At 43.2% G+C, this 22,381-nt stretch overlaps 1 long non-coding RNA gene across 1 annotated transcript in view; it reads left to right on the top strand.

Annotated features, from left to right (window-relative positions):
* LOC148124952 (uncharacterized) overlaps nt 1-22,381 on the top strand; it is a 34,085-nt gene that overhangs the window by 4,820 nt on the left and 6,884 nt on the right. Inside the window, exon 2 of the long non-coding RNA XR_015744853.1 lies at nt 16,117-18,137. This is a non-coding gene — a long non-coding RNA (uncharacterized LOC148124952). The remainder of the gene's footprint in view (nt 1-16,116; nt 18,138-22,381) is intronic.

The raw sequence follows: 22,381 nt of genomic DNA, 5'->3' as shown, positions 1-22,381 counted from the left end.
CTCCAAACGCAGATCCGTGTCTGTGCGTCCCTACAACGCGCTTAAAACCGTGTTGCCTGTGGAGATTCTTAACCATCCAGGTCATGGTTGTCCCAAAGGTGCTTTCTTTTTTTTTCCTTTTCAAAAGGCAACTGGACTTTTTTTGTTGTTTTTCTTTGAAGACATTTCGCTTCTCCTGCGAGAAGCTTCTTCAGCTCTGACTGGATGGCAGCGGCGTCAAGGAGTATAGAAATCCTTCCATTCCCCACCACCATCCAGTCAGAACCGAAGAAGCTTCTCGGAGGAGAAGTGAAACATCTTCAAAGAAAAAAACAAGAAAGTCCAGTTGCCTTTGGGGCAGAGAGAACCACCTTTGAGACTTAAATTGTGTTACGGATGCCAGCATGGAGGCAGGTGAAGCTTCGTGTTGAGTTTTGGGGGGCTTTGGGTATTGTGTAGCTGGGTAAAGTCAGCAAGCTCATCCTCACCTCTAAAGGCAATCTAGTGCAGTGATTGCCAACCAGGGGGCCGGGGACCCCTGGTGGTGTGTGAGAAAATGTTGGTGGTCCGCAGAGAAATGTCACCCCCAATCCAGGCTGTGTGGGAAGACAAGGCTGTGCCGCCCACATGTCCCACAGGAACACAAGGCTTGCATTGCTTGCATTGTGAACAACACAAGATAGTGAGGGGAGGAGGGAAAGGCCAGGCGGTGAGGGGGTGGACTTGCCCCACTCACCCCATGTGCCTGGCCACCAGGTTGCTTCTTTCCACTTCTTCTGCTTTTGGCTGCACGCAAGGAAATCAGCAAAAGTCTTTCTTTCTCTCCCCCAAACTCCACCAGAAATGAGTCTTTGGGATCCTGTAAGGCCTCCTGCTCCAAGAGGTTGCGCTGGTGCGACAAAGTTTCACAAATACTCATTTCTGGCAGAGTTTGGGGGAGAAAAAGAAAGACTTCTGCTGCTTCTGCTGCTTTCTTTGCATGAAGCCAAAAGTCTCTCTCTCTCTCTCTCTCTCTCTCCCCACACCCAAGAACATAGCTGGAGATAGTATCCTGCGATCCCAAATAAAGAATGATCAATCGGCAGGAAAATGGGGTGGGGAATTTTCCTGCAGACTTTTGGGGAGATTTTCCCAGGGTCTCAGCCACTTTCTGCAGAGACTCTGGGAAAACGTCAGCAAGCCACCATCAGTCAAAATTCATATTAGTGGTCCGCAGGATTTAAAATTATGAGTTTGGTGGTCCCTGAGGTCCAAAAGGTTGGCGACCCTTGATCTAGTGGGATCTTCAAGAACGATGCTCTTCAGTCCTACAAGCCACGGTTCTTTTCCTTGCTCCTCGGAGCCACAAATTCAGGATCAAGTCCAAAAAAGTCAAAAATGCCCATGTCGAAGTTGTGTGTGATCAAAACCTTGTCGTTTTTTTGTGTGTGCAATACTATTTTGACTTTAAAAAAAAAACTATCCCTGAGGGGATATCCCTTCTCAAATAGAATTCCTATTTTCCACCCAGCCTAGAGATGTCAATTCAACATTCGATTCAGAATAGAGTTGGAAGGAACCATGGAGGTCTTCTAGTCCAGCCCCCTGCTCAAGCAGGAGACCCTATAGCATTCCAGACAAATGGCTGTCCAGTCTCTTCTTAAAAACCTCCAGGGATGAAGCACCCACAACTCCTGGTGGCAAGCAGTTCCACTGGTTAATTGTCCTCACTGTTAGGAAGTTTCTGCTTAATTCCAAGTTGCTTTTCTCCTTGGTTACTTTCCATCCGTTGCTTCTTGTCCTGCCTTCTGGAGAATAGCTTGACCCCCTCTTCTTTGGGGCAGCCCCTCAAAGACTGGAATACTGCTATCCTGTCACCTTCTAGTCATTCTCAAGATCCTGACATGCCCAAGGAACATTGGACCTCCGACTTGTGAAGCAGCAAGAGAGAAGACAGTGCCTCTGAGCATGTCGAGCTGCCCAAATTCATTCGATCATAATCTGGGCGGCATATTAATTGAATAATTAAACAAATAACATAGAATGTTTTCCCTTGGATACCGCATAGCTGTTTGCGGTAGAACATAAACCAATGTTTCGTGTATTTACACATCAAGAATTTGAGGTTGTGAATCACTTGCGCACCTTGAAAAAAAAGGTGCTATTTGTTGTCTCTTGACTGCAACCCTACCAAGATTTATCTGTGATTTCTAAATAGATCCAGGTAGATTTCTTTAAGCATCCTCCTTATCCAGGCACAGGGGAACTTCCTGCTTTGTAGGATTAAAAGAGAATAAGATGACACAATGGCAGACTTCATCTATTTTTTGGCCTGCCACGCCTGATAAAATGTCATCACCCGAAAAGACCCAAGAAGCTTCTTCAGCTCAAGCTATTTACCTAATATAGGTAAATATTGAGGGGAAAACATCCACCACCACTACCTCATAAAAACAATATAGGTAAATATTCCCAAAGGTGCTTTTTCAAGAGGCACCTGGACTTTCTTGTTTTTTCTTTGAAGGGGGTTTGCTTCTCATCCAAGAAGCTGAAGAAGCTTCTTGGATGAGAAGCGAAACGTCTTCAAAGAAAAACAAGAAAGCCCAGGTGCCTCTTTGGAAAAAGCACCTTTATTCCCGAGAATCTCCATACATCAGTCCCAAAAGTGTTTGCTTGCCAAAGAAAGACTCCGATTACAGTTTGGGGATCTCAATTGGCATGGGGAATTGACAACCATCGATGGACAGCCCTGACTCGAATTCATGTTGCTCCCCTCTGGGAAAAGTATCTCTAGCAGGACTTCCAGATTCTAGAACAGCTTTGTTTCCTAGGCCATTTGTCTGGGAAACACGCAAGATTCATTTTTCTCACCATGTACGTATATACATCCAAACTGGACTGTGTTGTCATAGAATATATGTGGGTATATGCATAATTTTGTATTTATTTATTTTGTCATGTTTATATAGTGCAGTGGTCCCCAACCTTTTTTGTACCAGGGACCAGTTTCACGATTATTCATTCTTTGCGGCCTGGTACAAAATGATCCACGGACCGGTACCGGCATCAGCACGCATGACCAAGGCAAGGCGAGCCAAGCGACTGGCCAGCCAGCCGTCCCTCGCTTCTCCCCGCCACCTTCGACTCCTCCTTTGTACCTTCTTGCGGTCGATGGGCTTTTCGGGCTCTTTCTTAATCTCCTCCTGAGTAACGCGAGACTCCACCGCCATCGGGATGGCTCTTCGTTCGAAGCCGCCCCACCCTTTCGACGAAACTAAGGCGCGAGGATTCCTTCAGCACCCAAACACCGTTTTCCAACCGACAACCGACAAGCTCACCCAAAAGCACTTTCTCAAGCGTCGTCGAAACAAGATGGCGGCGCCCAAGCAAAGTAGGCCCTACTTTCATTCTTTGTGGCCCCGTACGAAATGATCCACGGACCGGTACCAGTCCGGGGCCCAGTGGTTGGGGACCCCTGATGTAGTGTATATTAGAGGTGGTGACCCTTTGAAAGCTGTCTGCAATGAAATTTCATTTTAATGTATGCCGATTAGTGTACATTAGCTCTATACCTGTGTTTTGCTATGAAACGATGTGATCAGGCTCAGTTTTGGGGGAGGAAAATAAGAGGGGGGCGGAATTCTGCCTCTGCCTACCAGCATCCATCAGTATTCATCTGGCTAGTGTCCTGTCAGTGTGTGAGAGAGTTGAGGGCTGTTTGCAAACTGAAACATGGAAAATGAAAGAGTATTTGCTGTGTGAGCAAGAAGGCGACAGCAAAGAGCCTGGGCGTGGCTTAGCTCAACTGTTCTGTACTAAAGCTGGTTGCTGCTGTGAAACTAAAACTGAAATGGAAACTCTTCTCCTCTGCTTGTGTTTTGCATTTAGAACAGATTTCTTTTCAGGTGGGGAGGGGGAGTAGAACTCCTTAGCATCAGAGTCTGTTAATAATAATATACAAAATACCGATGCTCTAATGATCATTTTGGAAAATCCTTTCTTAGCGAGCACCTAGAAGCTAAGAGGAATATACGTGCCAAATTTCAAGTATGTAGACTTTACGGTTCTGGAGATTTTGTGATGATGTGTGACTGGTATTCCACTTTTATATATAGAGATTCAAAGTGACAGTAAAGTTATTATTTTATTCTATTCTATTCTATTTCCGGGATGGCAGAGGGGCAGTGGGAGATAGCTAAAACAAGTGGATGAGATGGCTTGGGGAATGAAATTAACTGATGGCCAAAAACATTTTCTTGTGCAAAAAAAAGAGCCCAACATTTCATGACGTTTTGCTGCATGGATCTGAGGAATTCCATTTCTCTCTGGCCTGAATCCAAGAGCTTCTTCTTGTTTAAGGTGCTGGCTTAGAAACCAGGAGATAGTGAGTTTGAGTCCCGCTATAGGCATGAAAGCTATCTGGGTGACTTTGGGCTAGTCATTCTCTCTCAACACAATCTACCTCACAGGGTTGTTGCTGGGGGGGGGGACAAAAAGGAGGACGATTGTTTATGTTCGCCACCTTGAGCTATTTATAAAGACGAATGAAGGTGGAATAAAAATCGAATAAATAAATAAAATAATGCCCCCTCCTGAACCAAGACACCACACTTGAAATGTTGGGCTTGGACAACCTTGACCTACACCGGGTATGGTTAGATTTAAGTGTGGTACACAAAATTATCTGCTACAATGTCCTACCCATCAATGACTACTTCAGCCTCAACCGCAACAATACAAGAACACACAACAGATGCAAACTCAATATAAATCACTCCAAACTTGATTGCAGAAAGTACGACTTCAGCAACAGAGTGGTCAATGCCTGGAATGCAATTCCCTTACTCTGTTGTTACATCCTCAACCCCCCCACTCATTTAACCTCAAACTATCCACTATTGACCTCACCCCATTCCTAAGAGGTCTGTAAGGGGCGTGCATAAGTGCACTATCGTGCCTCCCGTCCCTGTTCCATTGTCCCCATTTATCTGTACCTATTTCCTGTATTCTTACTCACGTTTATACTTATATCTGTTATCTTGTATGCGATTGACAAATCAATCAATCAAACAAACAAACAAACTACCAGGAAGAGCAATGCAGTGCAGGATGAGAAATAAAATCAAAACTCCCTATGAGAAGGCATTGTAGGCCTTCTAAAACCAGAATTTCCTGAGGGTTTTTTTTTTTTTTTGCTTTTTGCAGGTAGTGGTTAGACCAATATAAGCTTCTGCCCTCAAGGGGCAGTTTAATTTCAGAGAAGAACCCCCAATATGTTTGGCGCTACAATTCCCCTAAACCCAGGCAGCAAAGCAGGTGGTTGCAGGTGCTGAGAACTGTGCTTTAAAATATCTGGAGGACAATGGCTTCTGTTGATTAGGATTTGGAGGTGGAAAGGAAATTTAGAGCAGGGGAATTCATGACATGGCAGGCAAGCAGATTGTAGGGTAATCTAGAATCCCTTTGCTGGGCAAATGCTCCATCATAACTCCCAGAGATTTTTAGAGTTGTAATATCAAAAGTAGAAAAAAAAATGACTCTTTAAAAAAGAAGAAGCAATAATGATTGCAAAACAGAAGAGATGAACAAGTTTGAAGTTCTCAAAACTCACAATTTCCCCGAAGTGTTTTTCTTCCACCAACCTCTGCCGATTTCCAATTTCCCCCGCCTTTCAAGGAAAACAAAGAGAAAGCCATTTATTTTTCCCCACCCCCACCCACCCCATGTGTCCTTCAGAGCACAAGAAGCATCTGTGTCACTGGCGAATAGGCCCTGTCGGAGAGCTGCACCTGTTGGATTTCTGCTCCACCACTATCAAGGGCTTCCCTTCGCTTGGGTGTGTCCAACCAGATGCCAGAGACAGAGACAGAGAGACAAAGCGAGACAGAGATAGACACACAGAGACACAGAGAGAGAAATAGAGATAGACACACACAGAGAGAAACAGAGACAGAGACACAGAGAGAGAGAGACAGAGACCTTTCGGGGAGGATTTAATTTAGATCCCTTAAAGTTCTACAGAGCAGGGGTGGACTTGATGATCTCAAGAGGACCTTCTGATTTAAGGATACCCTTTGGAAGGCCTATATTCATAGGATGGGAAACAGGAGACAAAGAGGTAAAGGAATGAGGCTTCTCCTTGCAATGGCTTCCTTTAGCCTCATTTTCAGGATCTCTTGAAACAAGAGAGAAGCATCCGCGCTTGGATGAAGCTCTGTTAGCCCGTTAAAAATGGGCGGAGATTTGAATGCACTTTCCCAGGTATCCTGCAGACACTCTTTCCCTTCATTCTAGAGGAAAGGGAGTTTGGAGGCCGGCTTTCAGAAGTCTAGCCAGAAAGGAACTGGCTCTTGTCTGAAAGATCTACCCACCAATGAGTCAACCAACCCTGTTTAGCTGTGAGCTATTTATTAATGAAGAGTAATTCGTACAAGACTTGGGAAGTGTGTCCAAGGCTTTGGCTCAGCTGTTAATCATCTCTGGGATGACAGCTCTCCCAAATGAATCATTTTTATTTGAAAGAAGGGGAACTGAAGCCCAAAGGAAGAAGAGGTGGCAAATTGAATGACATATCTTTTGCAGATTTCACACGCTTCTCATTTGCTGCGGGCTCACGTTTCTTCCACACCCGTGAGGATCCTCAGGCCTCAGGGAGGAGGGAGGAGGTGTGAAGGCTGAGATAAGATGGACGGACGGACAGACAGAGATGGATGGGTGGTTGGGAGGTTATGATGGACAGACAGACAGACAGATGATAAATAGATGGAGAGAAAGGGGGGAATAGAGATTGAGGTAGTAATAATAGATAATAGTGATAATAGAGACTGAGCTGTATGCAACAAAATTTCATTTTAATATATGTCAATTGGTGTACATTCAAAGTGACAATAAAGTCTATTCTATTCTGTTTTATTCTACTCTACTCTTCTATTTCTGGGATGGGAGAGGGGAAGCCAAAACGAGTAGAGTATTCTGCTCTACTCTACTCTATTCTACTCTACTCTAGTCTACTATTTTTTTTCTTAGGGACCATCTGGTTGTAGAAGGCTGGGGTGAGAATACTGAACACCAGGTAAACAGTCTGAAGGGCATAACTGATATTGCTGCATATCATTCTGCTAAGCCTATATTTAGAGAAGCCACAGGTTGCTTCCAAAGCAGCTTCACACGGAGATCATACATCACCCAAATGTCTTGTTCAGGCTTCGCTGAATAACTGACAATAGTTGGATTCATGCAACATGCAAAATCAAAGCCAAACAAATCCCCGGCTGGCTTAAGCCCAGTGAGCGAACCAAATCCTAACAACTCCCCAGTTTGGCGAGCCTTGTATCGTTCCTGTAAGAAAAGAAAATTGCATTTGAAAATTGGAACAGCAGCAATACAATAAGGCGTATTGAGAGGGAAGCCTGCTTAGAATCAGACGGGAGGCGTTTCAGCTGTGAAACTGGATCTCTTGAGAGCAGACAGAATGTGTCAACCTATTGTTGACTTTTGCCTGAAAGGATGATTTCTGTCAAACCAATTTCCCAAGCAGGACACACCCTGCTTGATTCAGCAGCTCTGTTTCTGACACACAACCAAGAAGCTTTAACTATATATGCCTACCTCCCCCACAAACATAGTGAAAAGCATGAACATGTTCAATGCATATTTCAATGTATCATCCCTTCCATATGCAAGAGGGAGAGAAAGAAACTTCACTTCCTTCTTCGGTAGACATTCAGAAGCCAATTCAGTTTGGCTGCTGATGGATTATGAAATATAAGCTTTTATTTTCTTCTTTTTCAAAGAAACTGGAGCCATTTAGCAGAATCTGCATTGTGTAAGAAGTTAGACTAAATCAGGGTTGTTGTTGTAGTTGTTGTTGTCGTTGTTATTATTATTGTTATTATCTCTTTTATTCATTAAACATGAAACTCAGTCAACTGAACATTTAAAAATGTATCAGAAATACCAGTGACTGGTGTTAATGGTTGATACGGGTTGCTGCCAGCCAGAGGTGGTGTTCAGCAGGTCCTGACCAGTTCTGGAGAACTGGTAGCGGAAATTTTGAGTAGCTTGGAGAACCGGCAAACCCCACCTCTGAATGGCCCCGCCCCCATCTATTCTCCGCCCCCTGAGTCCCAGCTGATTGGCTGGGTCTCCTTTGGTTGCCCTGGACAGGAGAATGGAGCTGGAAAGCAGGTTAGTGGGGGGTGGGAGTGAATGGGATTTTGCAGTAACTTTCCCCTGCCACGCCCACCAATCCACACCCACCAATCCACGCCCACAGAGCTGGTAGTAAAAGAACTGAATCCCACCACTGCTACCAGCATCCTAGGTATCAATCAAGTATCTTCTAAAACTGTACGATGTTCTGAGTAGTGCAATTTTTTGCAGTTCCGCTGGTGTTATTGCAGGAAGCTGCAATTTCTTGGTGTATTTTGTAAAATTCTTGGACATGGTACCAAGTGCCCTGATGACAATGAGTATCACTGTTACATGTTTCACCCATTACTGTGTAGTTTCAATGGCTAGCAATACTTTGTGGTTTTTTTCCCCAGTTCTTTTTCTTCGAATCTGGTGTCTCCTGTTACAGCAATATCAATAAACTGTATGCTTTGGCCCTTGACAACCATAATATCTGGCATGTTGTGTTCCAAATGTCAATCTGTCTGTATTCGAAAAAGGCCTGAAAGTGGCCCTGAAAAGACCCCAAAATGGCCCCCAAATAGCCTGTTTTTTTATTTGGTTTGTCAATTGCTTACAAGATAATAGGTATAAGTAAAAACATAGTTATGAATACATGGATACATATAAGAAAAATAAAAGAAACAATAGGACAGTGGCGGTAGGCACATTGGTGCGCTTATGCACGCCTCCTACCAACCTCTTAGGAAAGGGGTGAGGTCAATAGTAGACAGTCTAAGGTTAAAGTTTTGGGGGTTTGGGGAAGAAACCACAGTCAGGTAGAGTATTCCAGACATTGACCGCTCTGTTGCTGAAGTTGTATTTCCTGCAATCAAGTTTGGTGCGATTAACCTTGAGTTTTTATCTATTGTGTGCTCTTGTGTTGTTAGGGTTGAAGCTGAAGTATTCATTGACAGGTAGGACATTGCAATGTATGATTTTATATACTATACTTAGATCGGACCGAAGGTGGCATAGTTCTAAGTTTTCTAGGTCTAGAATTTCAAGTCTGGTGGCATAAGGTATTCTGCAACGAGTAGAGGAGTGGAGAACTCTTCCTGTGAAATATTTCTGGACTTTCTCAACTGTGTTAATATCAGATACGTAATGCGGGTTCCAGACTGATGAGCTGTATTCGAATATTCATCTAGCAAATGTTTTGTATGCTCTAGTTAGTAGTGTAATATTACCAGAGAAAAAGCTACGTAGGATTAGGTTAACAACTCTTAACGCCTTTTTGGCTATGTAGTTACAGTGGGCTCTAGCACTTAGGTCATTAGAGATGAGTACTCCAAGGTCCTTGACAGAGTTTGGATCATCAACAAGGTCTTGACTATTCAGCCTGTACTTTATTTTCTGATTTTTTTTGCCAATATGTAGGACAGAGCATTTATTTGTTGAGATTTGGAGTTGCCATTTGTTTGACCATTCTGATACATAGTCAAGGTCTTTTTGAAGAGTAGCAGTATTGTCTGTGGTGTTGAATAGCTTTGCATCGTCAGTGAAGAGGACGCAGTTGCTCTTAATATGATCACAGAAAAGTTTTTGGGGGGCATTTTCCAGCGCTCTGGCACCTGCAAAGCCAGAAACCAGAAGAGCAGTTGACGATGGTGTGCATGCTCACAGAGAGGGCTCTGCATGCCACCTCTGGCACACGTGCCACAGGGTCTCCTGCTTGAGCAGGGGGCTAGACTAGAAGACCTCTAAGTTCCCTTCCAGCTCTATTCTGATTGATGGATTATCTTGATTCAATATCTTCCTTCAGATCTTTTGGAGGAGGAGAACGGTCATCATTTCTCTTAACCCAGACAGATCTCTTCTTGCCCAGCTTGAGCAGAGGAATGGACTAGAAGACCTCCAAAGTCCCTTCCAACTCTTTAGTTATTCTATTAAGACTGCAGTAGATGCCCATGTTGTCCATTAGCATCAGGGTGGGGATTCCCAAGAGTTTCCTGATATCCTGCAGTGACAAAACATCGGCCAGTATTTATTACAGCCAAAGTTACTAAGTCACTGCAATATGAATTTAGGACATTCTTATCCATTCTTTCGTTCCGCCCAAATCAAGCCAGTGTCAGGCGTTGGCTTGGGTCTGACTCAGTGGGTTTAGGGCCATCCAGTGAGTCAGCAGTCAAATATCCTGGAGGATGGGATATTTCTCTCCCGTCCACCCTTTGGAGGTATCTCGGGGAGATCATGTCCATATACCCCAGGTCATCTCCTGCTGACGTTCAGTGAGCATAAGTGGTTTAAAAATGACAGGGGACAGAAAATCGAGACAGATGCAAGGGTGTAGGAACTTGGCTGAAGCACACTGGGGTTTCCACTAGATTCAGCAGTTGCTTGTGGGATCGAGTGGCTGTACTCCAGACGGAAAGTACATTTTGGCCTGTAATGATTAGCAACATATAACATCAAAGGCCAGTGGAATCCATATTCTTGTAGCTGTGGTGTGGGGAGAACACAGCATTGTGGATGACATAATTTCGAGCATCTTTCACATTTTATGAGCCCTCTCTGTCCACCCACGGACTCTTTGAAGAAAACACCCTGGTCTGATCACCATCTCGGTGACGGTTCTAACTTGGGTGGGACTTGAGTTCTAACGTACGTTTTGATTACCCTTCACTGGGACGGGAGCCTTCACATCGGTTCCCAGTAGGCGCTGGGCCAGCCTTCTCTCCTACCCTATGATCAGGCTCAAAGGCACTCAAAACAATATACGACTCTTAACTTCTAACCACCAACCAGATCTTTTGATATCATGATGCAACTAACTTTAAATACTGTACCAGAATTAAACGTGGGAGGTTTCAAAAGAAGTAGGAAAACCATGAACTATAAACCTGCCATAAATTAGCGCACATACATAAAAATTACTAATCAGAGCAATAGTGAGATTCAAATTTTATTACTAGCGGTTCTGTGGGCATGGTTTGGTGGGCGTGGCAGGGGAAGGATACTGCAAAATCCCCATTCCCTCCCCACCCCACTAATCTGCTTTCCAGCTCTGTTCTCCTGTGCAGGGCAACCAAAGGAGACTCAGACAATCAGCTGGGACTCAATGGGAGGCAGAGAATAGATGGGGGAAGGGCCAGCCAGAGACGGCATTCGCTGGTTCTCCGAACTACTCAAAATTTACGTGACTGGTTCTCCAGAACTGGTCAGAACCTGCTGAATATACCACCTCTGAATCAGAGGTCCCTGGTGTTCTCCAAGTTTGCTTGTTTTCATTACCCAAACTAGATAATATCATCAGTGCTACCAAAGAGTGCAGTTTGGTGACAGTTTGGTGGCCAGCCCTGTCAGTGTGGATGGAGGTGGTCTTAGAGATTAGAATGGAATGGAATGGAATGGAATGGAATGGAATGGAATAGAATAGAATAGAATAGAATAGAATAGAATAGAATAGAATAGAATAACAGAGTTGGAAGGGACCTTGGAGGTCTTCTAGTCCAACCCCCTGCTGAGGCAGGAAAACCTACACCACTTCAGACAAAGGGTTATCCAACATCTTTTTAAAAACTCCCAGTGTTGGATCATTCACAACTTCTGGAGGCAAGTTGTTCCAATGATTAATTGTTGTAACTATCAGGAAATTTCTCCTTAGTTCTAGGTTGCTTCTCTCCTTGATTAGTTTCCAACCATTATTGCTTCTTATCCTGCCTTCTGGTGCTTTGAAGAATAGCTTGACTCCCTCTTCTTTGGGGCAGCCCCTTAGATATTGGAAGACTGCTCTCATGTTTCCCCTAGTCCTTCTTTTCATTAGACTAGACATACCCAGTTCCTGCAACCGTTCTTTGGTTGGGCTGCTTATTATGGGCTTTTTTTTTGGCAGTTTCTTGATTAGAGTATTGTTTACTTGATTGTTGGTCTAATGTTAATCCTTGAGTTAATCTATGGTGATCTGAGCCACAGTGGTGCAAGTGGGTAGAGTGCAGTACTGCAGGCTCCTTCTTCTGACTGCCAGCTGCCTGTAATTTGGCAGTTCGAATCTCACCAGGCTCAAGGTTGACTCAGCCTTCCATCCTTCCGAGGTGGGTAAAATGAGGACCCAGATCGTTGGGGCCAATAGGCTGACTCTGTAAACCGCATAGAGAGCTGTAAAGTGGTATATAAGTCTAAGTGCTATAGCTATTGCTATCTGGGTATTGATTTCTGGTGGAGAGTTGCTTGAGATTTTCTGTTCCCTTTTTGGCTGGTTGATCGTTTCTTTTCCATAGATGTTGTTGATATTTGTGTGTTTCTTGTTGGCTAATCTGTCAGACTGCCAGGCTTCTAGAAATCCCCTGGCATTTTTGAACTTGGCTTGGTCTAGGATTGATAAATCTTGGTCTAGGATCAGCAAACCGCACTCCTTACTAGCATTGATGATGTTATCTAGTTGGGTAACGAAATGTCTGCAATAAAACAAGCCAGCTCAGAGAGCACCAAGGAGCCCGCATGTCAACCCTGAGCTACAAATATTTATAGTTCAACCCAATGTTCTCTGGATCCCTTGGAAGCAACGAGTCGCATGCAGCAGGCTTAACTCAGCTAGCTATGAAATACTGAGCATTGGTTGCATAAGTACCTCCCACGATTCCTTTCAGCTATGAGTAACAGTGCAGCGGCCACTGGCAGGGAGAGAAACTATGATTCAGGCCACGAAATGACACAGGCGCTACTATTTTGGTGAAGGGTGGGAGGCCATAGGAAGTCAGAGTCTTTTCTTTTTCCTCAGCTTGGAAAGACTGAGCCTTCAACTCTAAGGAGAGAGAAGATCCCTGAAAAAGAAATAGAGTTGCAAGAAGAAACTTCTGGTTAGGAAAAATTCAGCTTTGATTTATCTATACCCTCCACTTCAAAACCAGGACATGTTGTAGTTTGGATGGGACTTAGTCAGAGATGGTATTCAGCAGGTTCTGACCAGTTCTGGAGAACCGGTAGCGGAAAATTTGAGTAGTTCGCAGAACCAGCAAATACCGTCTGTGACTGGCCCCACCCCCATCTATTCTCTGCCTCCTGAGTCCCAGCTGATCAGCTGGCTCTTCTTTTGTTGCCCTGCACAGGAGAACAGAGCTGGAAAGCAGGTTAGTGGGGTGGGCAGGGAATGGGGATTTGGCAGTAACTTCCCCCAGGAGTAGGGAGTGAATGGGGATTTTACAGTATCCTTCCCCTGCCATGCTCACTAAGCCACGCCCAAGAACAGGTAGCAAAAAATTTCAAATCCCGCCACTGGACTTAGTAGATTTGAGGAGGTGCTTCCTGAGAAGATGGTAACTAATTCAGGAACATTTTGAAAATCAAGAAGAGGAACCTGGGTCTTAGAACCAGCCTGCCTGGGGGCTGGGGGAGAGATATATACAAGCAGACATAGTTAGTAATCACTGAAGACCATCTGTTGATTGACGTGTGATTATTGTTCATTTAAAAGCTGATCCTGTGTACATTCCATAACATGTAATTATAATCTGATTTTTGATGGTTAAGCCGAAGGCAAAATATTTCTAGAGAGACTCTGATGTTCGCCTTTTGTCAGTTGTGCAAAACAATGCACAGATGGATGAACAATTTATTCAAAGCATAAATTCTGCTTTGTGTCTCAGAATTCAAGCTGCTGCTTAGGCAGTCTGCTCGCCTCCCTTTAAGACTTACAACAGCGAGCTTGCAAGACAATTTGGACCTTTCTACAGTCATCGAAGAAGTCCAGTGTTGAATTGCACCGTGGAAATTATTAGAAGTCCCTGCAGCCCTCCCATGGCAAATATAAGCAACTCTATTCAGCACCAACTGCTGTTTCCAAGTGGTTTTCAAAGGCAGCCCCATGCTGAAATAATTGCAGTAATCTATCTTGGAGGTGGTGAGTCTATGAATGACCATTACTTCAGTCTCCTGCTTCAGGTAGGGACACACCTGGTGCCCCAGAACTCATAGCTGGATGAAGAACCCTAACTAACATCTCCACCGATGAATTCAACAATAGTTGTAAGTCTATAAGAAGGCAGCTAAATCTTGGCCTTTCTCCTTCAGGGGCCTCACACCTTCCTAATTAGAACCAGAGCAGGTAGAGATATTTCTAGATCACCTGTTTGGGATTCAACTTCAGCTTGTTTTGTAACAGTCGTAAGTGTGAAAAATGGCCATAAGTCACTTTTTTCAGTGCCATTGTAACTTTGAATGGTCACGCCACACAAGCAAAGTACCAGCAAAGGAGGGGAGAAAAACTCCAGAGATGTTCCTGAGACAGGAAGTCTAGTCCTGCCAAGAATGTAATAAGGGATAACGGAGAGGCAGTTTCTGTAAGCAACACCAGAATGTTTCCTTCCTGCCTTCCTTACAGGATTAGGCCAGGAATTTCTTCTAACAACCGGTTCTCCGAACTGCTTAGAATGTTAACAATCGGTTCTAGCGAATAAGTGCGAACTGGTAGAATCCCATCCCTGCCTGGGATCCAAAACAGGCCACATGGAGATTCCTGGGAGGGAAGGGGCATGGTGAGTGGGGCCAGCCAGTCGTTGCAACTACCAGTTCGGTGAAACAGATGTAAAATTAACACCCGGTTCGCCCGAACCAGTGTGAATTGGCAGTAGCCCACCCCTGACTACAACACTTCAGTCCAATGGTATTGGATCAATATCCTAAAGCCACAATGAGACAGTTTATGGGAAAAGGGAAATTAACGATGAAAATCTATTTACAGGAGATGTGCAAATTGCTCAAGACATGTTCTTCATGAGAACTTCCAGGTTTATTATACATGGCCAACATTTCTCTGTAATCTCTGGATTTTGTTCTATTTCCACTTAGGGACTTTTGAGATGAATGAGAAAGAGGATGCTTGGACTTCAGACTTGGGTGTTTTCACACAGAATTTGCAAGTCTCCACCTCCGCCTTCTCTAAAAATAAAAGTCTACATTCTCTCTCTCTCTCTCTTCAAGCCTCATTTGCAGAAGTCTTGGGATTTGAAAGTACTTCCTATACCTAAAAATAATACAAAAGTTGGAGATTCATGAGGTGTGCAACCTGAAGTATTGGAAGAACGTTTACAGAACAGAGATAAGAACCTGGATCTGTTATTCAACATATGTATTTGTTGCTATTCAAATCATCATTTTTTTCATTTCCTAATGGACAATGGGGAGCCAGTTTGGTCTGGTAGTTAAGGCGCCAGTCTAGAAATTATCAGACAGTGACTTCTAATGCTGCCTTGGGCATGAAAGACATCGGGGTGACTTTGGGTCAATCACCAGGAGATGGTGAGTTCTAGTCTCACCTTAGGCATGAAAGACAGCTGGGTTATCTTGGGCCAGTCACTCTCTCAACCTACCTCAAAAAGTTGTGGAAAAATTAGGAACAGGAAAGAATATTAGGTATGTTTACTGCCTCAACTTATAAGGGCAGAATATCTATCTTATCTACCTACCTACCTACCTACCTACCTACCTAATACCTATCTGTCTGTCTATCTATCTTCTATCTATTTATCTATCATCTATATCTATCTACCTACCCACTTACCTACCTAACTACCTATCATTCATTCATATATGTACGTAGGTATGTATGTATGTATGTGTGTATATATGTATGTGTGTATATGTGTATATGTATATACATATGTATATACATATGTGTGTGTGTGTGTGTGTGTGTGTTTTCTTAAGTTTTCGTGGGTACTTACATGTATGGCATTCAGCTTTGCTCGGGTATTTTCCCACGTCATTGTAGTTGTGCTTTTAAAGTTGTAGCAACGTTTCGGCAGAATCTCATCTGCCATCATCAGACTTCTGTATAGTGTTCATCTTCTTATACAGAAGCCTGATGATGGCAGATGAGATTCTGCCGAAATGTTGTTACAACTTTAAAAGCACAACTACAATGACGTGGGAAAATACCCAAACAAAGCTGAATTTTTGAACTTAAGAAGATCTACAATTTACTATTTTGGCTTGAACATATTAATACAGGAATTTAAAGAGTTGCTGTTGTTGTTTTCTTTGCAGGGATCTACTACTTGTCCATTATTCCTGTTGCATGTTAATGTCTTCATCTTGGCATGTAGAGAAAAGCTAACCTCTTTGTGACCAATCAGAGGATGAGAGACTCTCGCCATAAATACCTATCACGACCCATCATCTTCCTGTCCAAAGGTTGTCTTTAATTCTGCAAGCGGCCTGCTGTTCAAAGTACAGAAATGAAACAGAAAGCTGGAAAGCAAACTGGTGATCCATAGGTCCCAGGGGAAGCCTTCTCCAAAGCTGACCTCAAACCTGCCAACATTGGCCGAGCCCAAAGAAACCCAAAGAAAAACAAGATTGAGGTCAGCCTTGCAAATAATTCTTTGAAAAATGGCTAACCTATCAATACATGTTGTTATATTTGGCCCCAAAGGAAACAAAAAGTTAAAAAGAAGAACTAGTGTCTGTCCAGATTTCCGGCCTGTTGCCTAAAACCTGCCCCACAAGTGTAACTGGACTCATGCCAGCTTAATTTTGGCTCTACTCACTCTACGCTGTTCCAGTGAAAGTCTTTGGATCCATGCGCATTTGAAGCCTGTTTCCACACTGGTGCTTTCTATCAGCTAAAAAACACCCAGACATCGAGTAGAGCAAGCCAGAGGTACACATCTTTTACCGTACAGTTTGCAAATTTTGTGCTCGGCATGCAGAACTTGGCTGTTGACTTGCACCGAGATTAGATCAGCGTTTCCATCCTTGTTTTATGATCTTGATCTGCAAGTAAACGGAGACCTTGAGAAATTGCAAGAAGTTTGCGATTTGCAGGTGATCTTCGATTTACAACCAAAGTTACAAAGACACTGAAAAAAAAAGGACGTATGATTGGTCCTCACACGTATAAGCCTGGTAGCATCCCACATGCTCACGCAATCAAAATTTGGGCTCTTGGCAAGCGGCATGTATTTTATGAAGATTGCAACATCCCGGTGACACGTGATCTCAAATTGTGACTTTGCCACCTGGCTCCAACAAGCAAAATCAATGGGGAAACCAGCAGGGAAGGTTGCAAGCAGAGGTGGTTATTCAGCAGGTTCTGACCAGTTCTGGAGAACCGGTAGCAGAAACGTAGAGTAGTTCGGAGAACCGGCAAATCTCACCTCTGACTGGCCCCGCCTCAGCTATGACCCCCCCCTACATTGCCCCAATGGAGTCTGACAACAGTCAACAGAATGCATGTTTTTGCACAGGAACAGGAAGCTCAAGTTCAAAGCCCAAGAGAAGGTATAAAGACCCCTCACTCTCAACTCCAGAACCCAGGACCGCTAGTGGTTCTGCTTCAGCATTAAATCCTCTTTCCAGTCAGCCTCCAGCCTCCTTCTTCCGGCTTGGAACTGAACTGTGATATGTCTTCCAACACATGGTGTAGGGTCTCCCGCTTGGGCAGGGGGTTGGACTAGATGACCTATAAGGTCCTTTCCAACTCTGATTATCTGTTATCTGTTATGTGTCTTAGAAGGATTTCATCTTTTTATATAGTAGCTTTGATCTCATCTTTAAATTCTTTTTTCCAGAGGAAATGGTCCTTTTTTCCCCACCTGAAGTAAATCTGGAAAACTGCAGGCTGCCTTTCCTGGTTTAGTTCCTCAGCTTCACCAAGCCACCATTTGCTTTAATCGTGGTTTAAAGAGCCACCATTATTGCATTTACATCAAACAGTAAACTATAATCCACAGATCACAGCGGCTGGATTCCCACAACATACTAACCCTGATTGAATCTAACCACATTATTATTGACCACAATGTGTGAATCTACTTGGCTGGATTTCAGAAGAGAGCTTTTTGTAAATCTTACCTGGGGAAAAAGGCCTTCAGGCATTGCAACCATGTAGAAAGATGAGCAAAAGAATGAATATTTGACATTTGGATTGACAACAATACCTGTCACTCTTCTGGACATAGATCTAGTTTGCATTATGACAAAAAATAATCTCCTAGGAGAGTTTCTCCGGTCTGTTTTTAGATCTGTAGCAGAGGTGAGAAAAAGTGCTCCTGAATTTTGCAAAGGTAAGAATGGTTTCAGGATGGAGTTTAGAGCAAAGAATCTGATTAGGAATCAGTAACCTTTCCCAGAGATATCATTCTGCTTAAAATGTAAGGCATAGGACTCATGGATGACACAGTTAGAAGAGTGCACCGATGAAGCTCAGAAATCGATATATATTTTTTGGCCTTGAACTTTCCAAAGAGCAGGATAAGCTCTTTTCACTCTGCAAATTACACCTGAGTGGGCAAACTGTCCTCTAAGGATGACCTTCCAGATACCATAATTCCAAATTTAGCAAAACAGAAGGCCTTCTAATGCAGTAATTTGATGAGTTCCAAATAGTACATCTCCGAGCTAAGATTAAAAGGTGATTATCCCCATCATGTTTTAATTTAAAGGAAAAAAAAAAACAAGTGCCTTGGCTTTGTATCTCTTCCCACCCTGTGGTTTTGTCCTAATGTCAAAACAGAAGATCATATCTTGAGCTTCCTAGAACTGCTTTGCTCCGCTAGACTGGCTGCAATATTTATTCTTTGGCAAAAAATAAATAAACAAACAAACAAACAAACTTGGTAAGCAATCCGATCAGGGCAATCCAAGAGAAAAGTGCCTGAAACACTTTCTTTGCTTCAAGGGAAACTCTCTCTCTCTCTCTCTCTCTCTCTCTTTTTGCATAATGATGAAAACAAAGTTTTAAAAAGTTTTGGGAGCCTAGGTCTAGCTCCAATGATTAGCCAAACAGCATGTCCCCCATGCTGAGAAGCTAAAGAATGCTTTTGAATGTCAGTAGCTGGGAAGAAACAAAAAAAAAGACAATAGAAAGTTAATGCTTTACAAAAGAAAGGGAAAGTAATGTACTCATGGCTTATGTGTATGTGTCGGGATCCTGGTGTTTCTGGAGCCCCCTCTTAGGGCCTTTGGCAATATTGTGGAATAGACTGAGGATATACAGGTAATCTTCGAATTACAGGCATTCATTTAGGGACCGTTTGAGAAGCAAAATCAACGGGGAGCAGCTGGAAAGGCTGTTAAATCAGGCTCGATTATACTTAACAGCCATCTTGCTTAGCAACTGAAATCCTGCTCCCAATTGTGGTTGTAAGTCAAGAACTAGCGATGCTACCTTGGGTCTAAATAATTTCTCCAGAGCCATCTTGAGAATTCCTTCGGGTTTCGAAGGGGAAGAGAGCTCATGCTTATTTGAACTGGAGTTCTCCCTTGTGCACAAATTACGATACTTTGGAATTATTATTATTTTTTTAAACGAAGGTGCTTTTTCAGGAGGCAACTGGACTTTCTTGTTCTTTTCTCTTTTTGAAGAAGTTTCACTTCTCCTCCAAGAAGCTTCTTCAGCTCTGACAGGACAGTGGGGAATGGAAGGATTGATATTCCTCGCAGACAGCATAAATCCTTCCATGCCCCACCATCCTGTCAGAGCAGAAGAAGCTTCTTGGAGGAGAAGCGAAACCTCTTCAAAAAGACAAAAATTGACAAAAAACCCAGAAAGTCCAGTGGCCTCCTGAAAAAAAAAAGCACATTTGGGACAACCCTGAACCTGGATGGCTGAGAATCTCTGCAGGCAGATTTTAAAAAAAACAACCCAAGAAATAAATATATCATGCTAGGAATTCAAATGCCCTTTCTGCAAAGTTGGAATCCAACATCTTAACCACTAGAGTGTACTGTTTCTTAGATCTGTGGCCTCTAAGAAGTAAAAATAGAAAGCCAGTTTGATGTTATGGTTAAGAGATCAGGATAGAAGCTGGGAGACCTTGTGTTTTTTACTCCCACGTTAGGCATGGATCCATCTGAGTGACCATGGGCTGGTCCCTCTCTCCCTCCCTCCCTGCTCTAGCAGGGAGGCAGCAGCGGACAAACCTCTTCTGAAAAAAAACCAAGAAAACAGCAGGGATTTGTCCAGGCAAATCACCGGATCAAAGGCTATGGCTCATATGCCTGTCCCCCATTCCCCTCACACACCTATTGTAGACTTGCTATGATGGACTGGATAGGAGCCCAGCCTGGCCTAGGTGAGCAGATGAGGTTAGGTTCTGCAGGAATCGGATACTTTATTTTTTTTATTTATTTTTGTCAATTGCTTACAAGATCATATGTATAAGTAAAAACATAGTTATGAATACATGGATACATATAAGAAAAATAAAAAAATATATAAAAGAAACAATAGGACAGGGACGGTAGGCACGTTGGTGCGCTTATGCACGCCCCCTACAGACCTCCTGGGAAAGGGGTGAAGTCAATAGTAGACAGTCTAAGGCTAAAGTTTTTGGGGTTAGGGGAAGAAACCACAGAGTCAGGTAGAGTATTCCAGACATTGATCACTCTGTTGTTGAAGTCATATTTCCTGCAATCAAATTTGGTGCAGTTAACCTTGAGTTTGTATCTATTGTTTGCTCTTGTGTTGTTATGGTTGAAGCTGAAGTATTCATTGACAGGTAGGACACTGCAATGTATGATTTTATGTACTATACTTAGATCGGACCGAAGGCTGCGTAGTTCTAGGTTTTCTAGGTCTAGAATTTCAAGTCGGGTGGCATAAGGTATTCTGCAACAAGTAGAGGAGTGGAGAACTCTTCTTGTGAAATATTTATGGACTTCCTCAACTGTGTTAATATCAGATATATTATATATAACTGAGTATAATATCAGATATTATACTCCTTATAAGACAAAGCCAAGCAAAAGAGGACTTCTCGTTCAATGGAGAAGTCGCATTTGCAGTAGGCGTAGTTTGCAAAAGAAATGCCTACTTGTGTACGTCTTGTTGAAGAAAAAGAAAACCTTCTTTTCAAGAAAAGGGAACCCTAGATGCTATTTCCAGCATTCAAAAAGGAAACAAGTTTTCTAGTAAACTCGAGATATCCAACTTTAGCATGGCTGGTTGGGGAATTGTGAGAGTTGAAGTCCACAAGTCTTAAAGTTGCAAAGTTGGAATACCCCCGTTTTAGGGACTTTATTGTTTCGGCTAAGCCAGAAAACTGAACCACTGTTGTTATGGGTGCCACATTTGGATCAATTGTGCAAACTTCTTCCTCTTCTTGGGCAGTCCCAGTGCCCGCACCTTCCCTCCACACCACAGGTCTCCAAACTTGGCAACTTTGAGACTTATGGACTTCAACTCCCAGAATTCTGGCAGTTGAAGTCCACAAGTTTTAAAGTTGCCATGTTTGGGGACACACTCTCAAATTCTGTGATCTGACCCCATTTCAGAATCTGAATACCTTGATGGAAGTCCCATCTACGGTATAGTTGTATAATATAGGTCCAAACGTACAGCTATATACCTATATCATTTATTTTTTTTACATGTCTCTTGTTACATGTGCTTTGCAGTCTTCCATGGGTACCTGGATGCAATTCCCAAAATTTAATCTTAGCCTTGAGAAATGGGATTTTGGAGAAGGGAGGGGCAACCCCCAACCATTTGGGGAGCTTCCGGATGGAGACGGGGTGGACATCAGCTCTCATGAGCCACAACTCCATGGAGGCTGTGGATTATGGAAGCAGAAGTCCCCACAACGATTTAATGCTGAATTGGATGGACCTAAAACCAGCCTTGTCAGAACTACCCTTTGCTAGAAGTAGGCAGCCTCCCCTGGTGGTTCTTGGTGGAACTGCAGTTAGAGTAGTCTCCAGCTTTCTCTGTATGTGGAATACACAGGAATTATAATTGTTTACAATCCTGGCTGTGATTATTTTCCTTTTTTAGCTCAGTATACAGAGAGTATAGACTTAGGGGACCAGATTTTTTTAATTGCTAAGCAAGGGGGTTGTTAAAAAAAATCCTGCCCCATTTTTATTTATTTTTTTGGCCAGTTGCTAAGTGAACTGTGAAGTCCTTAAGTGAAACCCACTTTTTTAAGACAGTCACCTCTCCTGTTAATGTACAGGCAGTCCTCATCTTATGACTGCAATTGAGCCCAAAATTTCTGTTGCTAAGCAAGACAGTTAAGTGAGTTTTATCCTATTTAAAAAACAGTCATTAAATGAATCGCTGCAGTTGTGAAGGTTGACTTCGCTTGTCAGGTCACCAAAAAATGATCACATGACCCCCGGGACACTGCGACCGTCATAAATAGGAGCCAGATTGCCAAGTGTTTGAATTTTGATCACATGAATGGGGATGCTACAAGGGTCGTAAGTGTGGGAAACAGTCGTAAGTCACTTTTTTCAGTCCCGTCGTAATTCAAATGGTCACTAAATAGTCGTTAAGTTAAGCGCTACTTATCTTTTCCCTGACCTT

This window comes from Pseudonaja textilis, chromosome 10 (assembly GCF_049901715.1).
Source record: "Pseudonaja textilis isolate UNSWEBS1 chromosome 10, rPseTex1.2, whole genome shotgun sequence".
NCBI lineage: Eukaryota > Metazoa > Chordata > Lepidosauria > Squamata > Elapidae > Pseudonaja > Pseudonaja textilis.
This window is presented reverse-complemented; position numbering and strand designations above follow the sequence as displayed.